At 41.7% G+C, this 12027-nt stretch overlaps 1 long non-coding RNA gene across 1 annotated transcript in view; it reads right to left on the bottom strand.

Moving 5' to 3' along the window:
- LOC133237397 (uncharacterized) overlaps positions 1-12027 on the bottom strand; it is a 36733-nt gene that overhangs the window by 8618 nt on the left and 16088 nt on the right. The window contains exon 2 of the long non-coding RNA XR_009733177.1: positions 1450-1566. This is a non-coding gene — a long non-coding RNA (uncharacterized LOC133237397). The remainder of the gene's footprint in view (positions 1-1449; positions 1567-12027) is intronic.

Below are 12027 nucleotides of genomic sequence, written 5' to 3'. Positions count from 1 at the left end.
CTTCATCCTGAGTTTCCTTGCTATAGGTTTTGGGATACTGAGTGGAGATAATCCAACTGTTAAAGGGGTGTTTAAAACGATGACCCGAAAAGCATATACTGTGATCACACTCTAATATCCCCTATGAAAAAGAAGCCTTGAGGAATTTAATGCCGTGTCTGTAATAAACAACCTTTATCAAAATTTAAGTTGCTTTCTATGCATTCCACACTAGAGAGAGGTTTAGCTTTAGTTGCCTTTTCATCTGCAAAAGCAATGTTGCATCGGTCAATCAGTCGCTGAAATGGTCTTATCTAAGCCTGATGATTCTGATCCAACACAAGTCTGCAGAGATTAACTACCATGGGAGTACATCATGTCAACTCATTCTACTTCCACAGGCTTCCCCACAATGCTTCATCCCTCTATCAGCCAGCTGTCATTGAAAGCCTACCAGGTACTGAGGCCAGAGGGTACGAAGTGGCATCATCATTTCTCAGAGAATGCATGATCTCGTTGGAGAGAAAAACACAGCGATTACAAGATAGCTCACAATGCCCAGCTATGCACGAGGCACTCTAAATGAATGATAAAGACCACGTGTGCTCTGGGAGGTCAGAGGCGGGCACAGCCCCGCTGGGCAGCACTGCAAGCCCAGACTGCACCAGAATGGGAGGTTTAAGTGAGGCCAAATACAAGAGACCACATGGAAAGAATAGCAGGGGAGAGGAGAGTGGGCTGCTGAAAAGGCAGGCAGCATGAAAGCAGGCTCACGTGGGGCGGCGCACGGTCTCACGCATGACACGGTGAGAACGCAGGGCTCCTTGGGGCATGCGTGACCCTCCGGCACAGTGAGAGACCCAGCAACCAAGCCAGGAACCCCTGAATCCTTGAGCAACAGATCCCGGATAGCAAGTGCTGGGGAAAATGGAATTTGCGATCCTGAAAACGATGTGTACCAACTGTTCTGGGTGAAGCTGTATTTGTCGCCCTTCGCAGCCTGATTTCCACATACCTTAAATTTTGCTTTCGAAATGACAGCTCCTGCTATGAGCAGATCACAGCACTTATAGACAAAACCTGTGTGTTGGTGATCTGTAATTTCCTGTCAAGTTGCACTGGGAAGTAGGATAACTAAAACAGCCTTCTAGAACTTGTCTTGCTGAGCCCTGTCAAACCCGTTTCCACCCGCCATTATCATCTTACTGCTTTCCCTAGAAATGCAGTTTCCTAGAAATGCCAAATATGGAGACCAAATAGTGGTCAAGATCATCAGTGGGAAGACCAGAAAAAAAAGTGGGGGGGGGAGTAAATGAAATTTTAATATAAATTTCTTTCCCATTCACAAATGTAGCATGATGTGAACACAACACCCAAAAATAGTGAGGACACTATGAGCAGACTCACTCTGCATGTGACCTGAAGCTGGAAAAGAGTACAGAGACTCTTCACCACCAATCTAGAACCTACCTTCAGAATCCTGGGCACGGAGGCTCTCTCAGTCTAAGCAGACGAATTGACTAAATGTTTACTCTTGAACTTCTTTGAACACTAACTTCTGCTTTTCAGTTTGTCGTGTCAATTTGTCTGAAATGGAAAACTGAATAGTTATTTCAAAAGTACAGATGGAGCCCCTTGTTTATAGTATAATTCTTTACACCAAATGGAACTGCAGGAGGTTCAAAATTTGTAAAGGTCTTCCAAAAATCCAAACACATTATTCATTTCAACAAATCTGACAATTTTTGAACTACAGAAATTTTTGAACAATTTTTTTAGTCCGTTCGTGTTAACTGAGGTTAATTTGAAGATACTGCTACTTTCCAAAAAGAAGTAGTTGAATTCCAGAAGGCAATTTACACCAGAACATAATTCAGTCAGACTCTTCTATCTTGGGTGAACAAAGAAAATACCTGTACTAAGGACATTAAAATTAAAAAAAAAAAAATCTAGTTGAACTCATTTTACAGTTAGCAGATAAATGCTTTTAACAAGGTGGTAATGGGTTTTAATCCACTTGCATGAAAGATATAATACAGACATTAGCTTTTCCCATCTCGTTAATTCTTATACTATTGTAATTACATTTGTTATAAGCATTTAGTTTTGTGCTTTAAAAAAAATGAATTTTTTTTGTTTTTTGGTGAAGTGGGAGGAGTGAAATTTCATGGAAAAATAAAATGATTTTAATTTATTTCAGTAAATCATGTTGACTAGAGAGATTACGGCCTAAACTAGCTGATATGTTGACAATCCACCGTGGACAAGGTGTTCTCATTATAGAGAATTTTCAAAGCATGTTTTTGGAGGAAGTGCTGGAAATGTACTTTTTTTTTTTTTTGGTTCTGGGGATTTGGGGCATATTTTTAAATTTTAATGCTAAAGTTGCTACCTATAAAGAAAGATGAACACAGAACAGGGAAAGCAAGAAGTCCTGCCAATTGTGGGACTTTTAGACTTTTTTTTTTTTTTCCAATAGAGAAATATAAATTGCTGCTTGAAACAAAATTAGTGTCTGTCTTTGGATCCCCTCTATGAGACAGTGTTTGATCTCTTTTAGAGGGGAGAGAAATCCGAACCTGAGTTTTCCCAATCACCTTTGCATTTTACTGCTGACAGACACAATAAAAATAAGAGCACTAAGCCCAGGAGAGCAGGTTCCCAAAGGAAAAATAGGTGACTTGCAAAGAGACTTTGATAATGAGGTGAACCAGCCACTTCAGTGCACCTTTCTGATACCATCAAAGATCTTGTAGAGAGAAGGAAATCTAACCTCTTTCTTCTTAAAAATGAATCTCGTTCAAAACAACAAAAGAGAAATTTGGAATTTCATGAGGATTACTCAGAATCCTCCAAAATAGTCTTAGCTTTGTCAAATCTGGATTTCAATGTCAGTAATTTAGGGCTAGCTTTATGAATACAATGGCTATCTCCAGCAGCTGGGCCATATTATTTCAGGACTTTTTTTTTTATGCTGAAGTTGGCTATAAGTTCTATGCTTGATTTATGAAGCAAAACACTCTATTTACTGTACAATGCCATAGTGCTGACATGCGGGGTCAGTCCGTAATGCATTTGGAGTGGAGCGTGGGAACGGGGTTAAATGAGCAACATGCAATGGTTTATGAATGTAAAATGTGGCTTTTACAAAAAGAAAGCAAGATTCGAAGGGCCCACATGAAAATTGGGACAAACAGTAGCAAGCTGTTTGAATTTATTTGTAAGCACAAAGATTATATTTGACTAGGCAACTTTGGACGGAAGAGCGGAAAAATGTAAAAAATAAATAAAAATGAACATACAGACTTCCCAACAACCCTCAGGGTAGTAGGAAGACTTCTCATGCTCATCCGTCTCTTCCACTGTAATAATTGCTTCCTTTTTTTAGGCAGTCAGAAATATGGGAAATAAAAAGGGTCAAGAGGAATATTTTTTAAATTGATCAGAACTGTCAAATATGGGCCATCAGTAAGCTGAAAAGCCTTAGACTTCTGCACTAATTTAATACAGAGATAATTTCATCCTATTCTGAATTTTAATTCTAAAATAAAAATGAGGCACTCATGTACCTTCTTTCTTACAGAATCAACAAAAGAGATAAAGGGATGAAAGGAAGAGAGGGCCACTGATTTTCTCTCCTGTTAAGATTTCTTCTTTTTTTCTGAGAGGAGGGGAGCAATTTTCCAAATGTTACCAAATGACCATGAAAATCATGTGGAGTCCAGGTGTGAAATTGTTGTTGTTCAGTCACTCAGTCATGGTCGACTCTTTTCGACCCTGTGGACTGCTGCGCGCCAGGCTTCCCTATCCTTCACTACCTCCCAGAGATTGCTCAAACTCGTGTCCACTGAGTTGATGGTGCCATCCAACCGTCTCATCCTCTGTCGTCCCCTTTCCCTCCTGCCTTCAGTGTTTCCCAGCATCAGGGTCTTTTCCAATGAGTTGATTCGTCACATCAGGTGGCCAAAGTATTAGAGCTTCAGCTTCAGCATCAGTCCTTCCAATGAATATTCAGGTGTGAGATGGGAGAATATAAAATGGGAAAGAGCTCATCATATGATCTGCTGGTTCTTGATCTGTGAATTCCAACCACTACCCCCTCCCCCAGCCCCGCCATTCAAATCCTTCTAAAATCCTATATTTAATTAGAGATAGCAGAACTTGAGAATGAAACCCTCCAATCTGTATCACATGGGAACTGAAGGATGCCTTTCTTTACATGATGAATGTCAGACAGTGTACCAACAGGGTCAAATTTGTTTTAGGACTATAATACTGGAAGATGCGAGTCCCAGATATTCAACAGCATGAACAGAAAAACAGGCAAGAACTTGGCCAGACCTGCGAAACAGCTGCAAAGTCATTGGGAAAAAGGACAGAAAATGTGAATGAGAAAAACACCTTTGTAGAAACCAATCATTCTGGAGGCCGATTAATCTTGTTTTCATTCCAGACTAGGCTGCAACTGCTGCTTAATGTCTATCAGAACTGGACACTATTTTACAGTGAAAAGAAAATGTACTTAAAAAAAAATCCAACTGATAGCTTTTGAGAAAACATTCATACAATTTTTTCCAGATTCTCCTCTGACATGAGTGGCAACTATGCCAGGGTTACCACGTGACCACACGGATGCAGCTCCTGAAAGTGGAATAGCCGTTTGCAAAACATGAATGCTGCCTTCAACAAGTTCGCTCTATGAAGAAAGTAGTCAAAAAGATAATGCCCTAAAGCAACTGAATACTGTAAATATATCTTGCAGGGAGATTATTCTTAGATATGAAGGGTGTGACCCAAATGCTTCAGTGAAACTTACTTTCTCGCTAGCTAGGGAAAGAATGACAAATACCTCCTAATTTGATTAACTCAGGATGAGAGCTGTGGGTCTCCTGCCATCGTTGTGACTGATAAGATTCCAGCTTAACAGCTGCAGTCAGGGAATAATAGCACTGCCTTTATTTGGGACAAGTTCACTATCAAAGTGAAAATGTTACCAGTCCAAGGCAAGAAGAAAAGTGCAGGGGTCCGTGCCCCTAAGAGTCTTGGAAGGCCTCCACGTCTTGGCTTGAATTAAAGGGTCTGATTTGGTAGGGTCTGCAGCACCAGTAGATGAGTTGTGGTTGTTTAGTTGCTAAGTCATATCTGACTCTTTGCGACCCCATGGACTATAGCCCACCAGGCTCCTCCATCCATGGGATTTCCCAGGCAAGAGTACTGGAGGGGGCTGCCATTTCCTTCTCCAGGGGATCTTCCCGATCTGGAATGAAACCTGGGTCTCCTGCATTGGCCAGCAGATTCTTTACTGCTGAACCCTCAGGGAAGCCCCAAGAGATCAGTAGATAATCCAACATCCGTGAGGCGGATGCCAACTCAGCCCACAGCACCATTAGATAACTGTTCTTTCTTTTGAAACAGAGTAGGGAGCACAATGAGACTTTTGTAATATTAAAATGTCCCCTGCTCCCCATTGACGTTCTGAGAAGCCATTTGATAGTTTGCATCAAGTGAAACAGCCTGAAGGAGCGCAAGCCCACAGACGGGTACTGCCTGGAAGGGAAAGTCTCTGAGTCCTGTCCGATTCTTTGCAACCTCCAGGCCAGAACACTGGAGTGGTAGCCTTTCCCTTCTCCAGTACAGCCTACTACAATGCAAATGCTGACTCTGCTTAGCTTCCTGTAAGCCCGTGTCAATACAGTAAAGGACTAAGAGAAGGAGTTGCAATGAAGTCCTAACTTTTTTGAAAGAAAACTTTTAAAAAACTTAGAGACAAAATAATATTAGATAGAAAACATGTGAAGGAAAATACAACATCAAGCAATAAAAATGGAAAGAGTTTTCCAGGGGATTCAGCTCTTCACCCCTTTCCCCCTCTCACCTCTGCATGCTGACACCAAGTGACTCTTCCTGATCAACGCTCAACCTTCCAGTCACCTTTGACTTCCTGTATGCATCTCCTCCAAGTCGTGAAAATTCTCAACCACGATCCTCTTTTGTTTCCTCCGTTTTCAGTCTTATCACCTTTGTTGAGGCTCTTGTCACATCTTATTGTGTCTCTTTGTCCCCTCTCTTCTCTTTTCACTTCAATTCATGCCATAAACCAGCGCCAAAGTAACCATCTTAGGAAGGACGTCTGGTGTTCCACGCCCCTGCCCTGAAATCTCCAGGTGCTCCCAGCTCCCTAAGGACGTGAACTGCTGACCCCTCATCGTTGCTCTCATGGGTCTGTACGCTGCACCTCCAACTTATTTTGGAGTCTACCTGTACACTAGGTCCTCCAGCCCAACGCTAATTACCAGATTCCCTACACCTAACGTTTACTGCCTACAATTGTTTTTTGTTTTGTTTTACTGAAGTATAGATGTTTACAAGGTTGTGTTAGTTTCAGGTGGACAGCAAAGTGATTCGGTCATATATGCATATATATATATTCTTTTTCAGATTCTCTTCCCTTATAGGTTATCACAAAATATTGAGTGTAGTTCCTTGTACTACATAGTAGTCCTTGTTGGTTATAAATAAATAATAATAGTGTGTATATGTTGAGCTTCCCAGGTGGCTCAGTAGGAAAGAATACACCTGCCAATGCAGGAGTCATGGGAGATGCAGGTTCGATCCCTGGGTGGGGAAGATCTGCTGGAGAAGGAAATGGCAACCAGCTCCAGTATTCCTGCCTAGAAAACTCCATGGACAGAGGAGCCTGGCGGGCTGCAATCCATGGAGTTGCAAAGAATCAGACACAATTGAGTGACACCCGTGCACACATGCAGTGTGTATATGTTAATCCTAAACTCCTAAATTTTTTTTTTTTTTGGCCGGGAGAAATATCAATAACCTCAGATATGCAGATGACACCACCCTTATGGCAGAAAGTGAAGAAGAACTAAAGAGCCTCTTGATGAAAGTGAAAGAGGAGCGTGAAAAAGTTGGCTTAAAGCTCAACATTCAGAAAACTAAGATCATGGCATCCGGTCCCATCACTTCATAGGAAATAGATGGGGAAACAGTGGAAACAGTGGCTGATTTTATTTTGGGGGGCTCCAAAATCACTGCAGATGGTGACTGCAGCCATGAAATTAAAATATACTTACTCTTTGGAAGGCAAGTTATGACCAACCTAGACAGCATATTACAAAGCAGAGACATTACTTTGTCAACAAAGGTCCATGTAGTCAAGGCTATGGTTTTTCCAGTAGTCATGTATGGATGTGAGAGTTGGACTATAAAGAAAGCTAAGCGCCGAAGAATTGATGCTTTTGAACTGTGGTGCTGGAGAAGACTCTTGAGAGTCCCTTGGACTGCAAGGAGATCCAACCAGTTCATCCTAAAGGAGATCAGTCCTGGGTGTTCATTGGAAGGACTGATGTTGAAGCTGAAACTCCAATACTTTGGCCATCTGATGCAAAGAGCTGACTCATTGGAAAAGACCCTGATGCTGGGAAAGATTGAAGGCAGGAGGAGAAGGGGACAACAGAGGATGAGATGGTTGGATGCCATCACTGATTCAATGGACATGGGTTTGGGTGGACTCCAGGAGTTGGTGATGGACAGGGAGGCCTGGTGTGCTGCAGTTCATGGGGTCGCAAAGACTTGGACATGACTGAGCAGCTGAACTGAACTGAACTGAAACTCCTAATTTATCCTTCCCCCCTAATGCTTACAATTGTTAAACTTTACTCATCTTTAAGACACATTTCACACATTATTTCCATCTGATAAAATTGCTCCTATTTATCAGGTAGATGTAATATCCCTTCTCTATTAAATCTTCTTTTTGGCAATTATTTTATGTTGTCCACTTCAGTAGCTACCTGGTTACTTATCTCATTGCACCAAGTTTAAACTCCTTGAGGGTAAGAATCTCTTACACATTTCTGGTATTCCCTGTAGCACTCTGAATAGTGCCTTAGATGTAATAACATACTCCAACTACTTGTTCCTTGGAAGAAAAGCTATGACCAACCTAGACAGCATATTAAAAAGCAGAGACATTACTTTGCCAACAAAGGTCCATCTAGTCAAAGCTCTGGATTTTCCAGTAGTCACGGATAGATGTAAGAGTTGGACTATAAAGAAAGCTCAGTGCCTAAGAATTGATGCTTTTAAACTGTGGTGTTGGAGAAGACTCTTGAGAGTCCCTTGGACTGAAAGAAAATCCAACCAGTCAATCCTAAAGGAAATCAGACCTGAATATTTATTGGAAGGACTGATGCTGAAGCTGAAGCTCCAATACTTTGGCCCCCTAATTCGAAGAACGGACTCATTAGAGAAGACCCTGATGCTGAAAGATTGAAGGCAGAAGGAGAGGGGAGGACAGAGGATGAGATGGTTGGAAGGCATTACCAACTTCATGGACATGAATTTGAGCAAGCTCCAAGAGTTGGTGATGAACAAGGAAGCCTGGCATGCTGCAGTCCCTGGGGTGACAAAGAGTCAGACATGACTGAGCAACTGAACTGAACTGAACTTCATAAAATGTACTCTGTCTTGAACAAGATGGAAATATAAAATTCAATAAGAAAGAAAAATAAAACTTTATGGATTTTCCATAAAAAAAGAGGTAGGCTTTGAAAGGCATTATGTTTCACAACAGCTGAGACATTCATAAAATATTCGTTCAAAAAAAGAAAGTAGAAAAACTCATTTTAGGGGAAAGTCTTAATGAATATATATCAGTCACCCTTCAGAAGTAGAAAATGTTACCATTGTTCCCAAATAAAAAACCATAAAAATGAAAATGGCAAGAACTATCAGGTCATCTTGGTTTTCACCCTGTCAACTCAAGATCTTGACTTTATTCCATTCCTCACCATGACTGGAAGCAGAGGTCAGTTTTGTTCTATTCTCAAGGATGACAAAGGATGAGATGGTTGGATGGGCTCACTGACTCAATGGACACGAGTCTGAGTAAACTCTGGGAGTTGGTGATGGACAGGGAGGCCTGACATGCTGCAGTCCATGGGGTCGCAAAGAGTTGGACACAACTGAGCGACTGAACTGAACTGAACTGAACAAGTCTTTTCACAAATGAATATGAAAATGAACCAAATTATTTTAAAAGACTGGGGTCCTCAACAAGTAATAATTTGCTCTGCTTATCAACCAAAGCATCTCAACATGTTTAAGGTCACTGGTTGCACAGTGGAGGCTGCCACTCTCATTCTCTTTCCCTTGAATAAGTTGGTCTGCTCTTCCTTCACTTTCTTTATCCTCTAGAACTTATAGAATAAGAAACAGTCAAAGGGGCGTGCCTGGTGGCTTAGTGGTAAAGAACCTGCCTGCCAATGCAGGAGATGCAAGAGACAAGAGTTCGATCCCTGGATCAGGAAGATCTCCTGGAGTAGGAAGTGGCAACCACTCCAGCATTCTTGCCTGGACAATTCCAGGGATAGAGAAACCTGGCAGTCCATGGGGTTGCAAAGAGTTGGACACAACTGAAGCTACTTAGCGTGTGTGCACACAGTCAGAATAATATGACTCGCAAATGTATATATCACAGCACTTCACATATTTGTAGGAACCACTGTCATAAGTAAAATAAGAATTTATTTATAATTTTTTTAAAAAATTGTATGAATGCATGAATTTTAGAACTGTAGACATTGAGAGCAGGATGGGACCCTGGAAACCCACTCATCCAACTCCATCCTTTTATAAACATGGAAGCTGAGTCGCACAGCTACTTAATGGAATGTGTTCTCTGGGAATGAATCTACTGCATGGTGCTAATTACAGTAGTGTTTATGTAGCTCTCATAGAACTGTGATGAAGTCCTGTGATCACCAAGTTGCTATCTGTCTTCAATGGTATTAACTCCTCCATCCTGGAGTCCAGAGAGTGGAGTCCAGCAGGAAGGGCCAAAGACCTCTGCCCTAGACCTGTTCTCCCCACCAACTAGATGAGTGAGCTTGGGCAAGTCACTTACCAACTCTAGGCTTCAGTGTGCTTACCAAGAAGAAGGAAAGGACTGCTCAAGATGATCTCTGAGTTCCCTTTTCTCACTAACATTCTATGAGCCTGTAAACTATTACAAGAACTTCCTCGATCAAAGTGAAAGTGAAGTTGCTCAGTCGTGTCCGACTCTTTGCGACCCGGTGGACTGTAGCCCGCCAGGCTCCTCCGTCCATGGGATTCTCCAGGCAAAAATACTGGAGTGGGTTGCCATTTCCTTCTCCAGGGGATCTTCCCGACCCAGGGATTGAACCCAGGTCTCCCGCATTGCACTCAGAGGTTTTGGTCAAAGCTTACAGAAAATTGGCTCCTGGGGTTTTAGCAGAAGCCAGGATTACACAGCCAGCCAATGGCAGTCTCACAGTTAGAACCTAATTCTCTGGACTCCTTGCCTGTCTATCTACTTTGGTCCCCTATAGTACACGTAATTCAGAGAAGGCGATGGCACCCCACTCCAGTACTCTTGCCTGGAAAATCCCATGGATGGAGGAGCCTGGTGGGCTGCAGTCCATGGGGTCACTGAGGGTCGGACACGACTGAGCGACTTCACTTTCACTTTTCACTTTCATGCATTGGAGAAGGAAATGGCAACCCACTCCAGTGTTCTTGCCTGGAGAATCCCAGGGACGGGGGATCCCGGTGGGTTGCTGTCTGTGGGGTCGCACAGAGTTGGACACGACTGAAGCGACTTAGCAGCAGCAGCAGTATAGGTAATTATGTTACATATACTTCCATCTGTCCCTAGGAAGTGTGGAATCACAGATCAACACCACTATGGAAAAAAGTAGGAGACAATGATGAAGTCCACACTTGGTAACTTGAGGTCTTCTAGTTTGGGAGATATGTCCAAGTAGTGGCCATCATTGGTATTATTGTTGCTGTTATTGTCATTCTGGTCATTACTAATGACTTATATTTGAGGGATGCCTTAGATCACATTGCATGTATGATCTTAAGTCCACAGCTATACTCTGAAATATTTAGAGAGGTTGCTTTTTTAATAAAAAAGGATAAAAGAGGTTGCATTATTTTATATTTTATATAAATATTTTATATTTTTAAATATTTTATATTTTATAAAAGAGGTTGCATTATTTTATAAGCATGGTGATTGATGCTCTAAGACTGCACTCTCCAAAAAGTTAGCCCTTAGCCACATGTGGTTATTTAGATTTAAACAAATTAAAATAAAAATATAATTCTGTTTCTTGTTCTCATAGCCCCATTTCAAGTGCTTAACAGTCGTGTGTGGGTAGTGGCTACCACACTGGATATAACATATCTGGAGCATCTCCATTACTGCAGAATGTTCTATTGGAAAGCACAGCCCTAAGAAATTGCAACTCATCCGTTCCACCTAGCTAGTACCTGGCAGAGCCTGAGCTTGGTCTTCTGACCTCAGGTCACATGGCCTCATCCCAGGGGTGCTTCTTCTCACCCCCTGGCCTACAGATAGTTCCTTTGCCCTTTAATTAGCTGTGTTCGTTAAAGAAAAGCAAGCCAACTTTCAAAATCTCTTTAAGGGATTCACAGTGAGGGAGCACCATTCTCGTTTACAGGATGTACTGGGAACTCTGACTCAAGAGTTGAATCCAGCACACCTACTAGCAATCTAAAAATTAAGTGTTTATTGCTCTGTGCCTTCTAAACACCAAAGAATTTTTAACTTGTATCAGTGTCAGGGCCTCTACATTTCAAACACCAATTCTGAATCTTGAGTCCATCAAAAAGAGGCAAGAGCAAAACTGGAATTCCACCACTTGGAAACGATAGCCAGAGTGATTTTACTCACATTTATCATCCATGTTTTCTTTAAAAAATAAACAAATATCAATAAATAGATGTACTAAAGGAGCAAGCTGAACATGAATTTACCTGTACTGAATTTTACACAGTTATGAGACTTGCTATTATCCACTTGGGCATCTGTACACAAACAGTTCAAAACTGGGAGCATATATTAAAGCACCACCAAAAGGGCAGCAAAGCTTAGGGAACTTTTTTGCAACCCATTTTGAAAAACCAAAGGTATATCCTAACATGGAAACAGCATGACATCTGGAAAATGTGAGTTCTGAGGCCCTATGAGGTCTTCAGCAG

The sequence above is a fragment of the Bos javanicus genome, chromosome 24, assembly GCF_032452875.1.
Source record: "Bos javanicus breed banteng chromosome 24, ARS-OSU_banteng_1.0, whole genome shotgun sequence".
NCBI classification, from domain to species: domain Eukaryota; kingdom Metazoa; phylum Chordata; class Mammalia; order Artiodactyla; family Bovidae; genus Bos; species Bos javanicus.
This window is presented reverse-complemented; position numbering and strand designations above follow the sequence as displayed.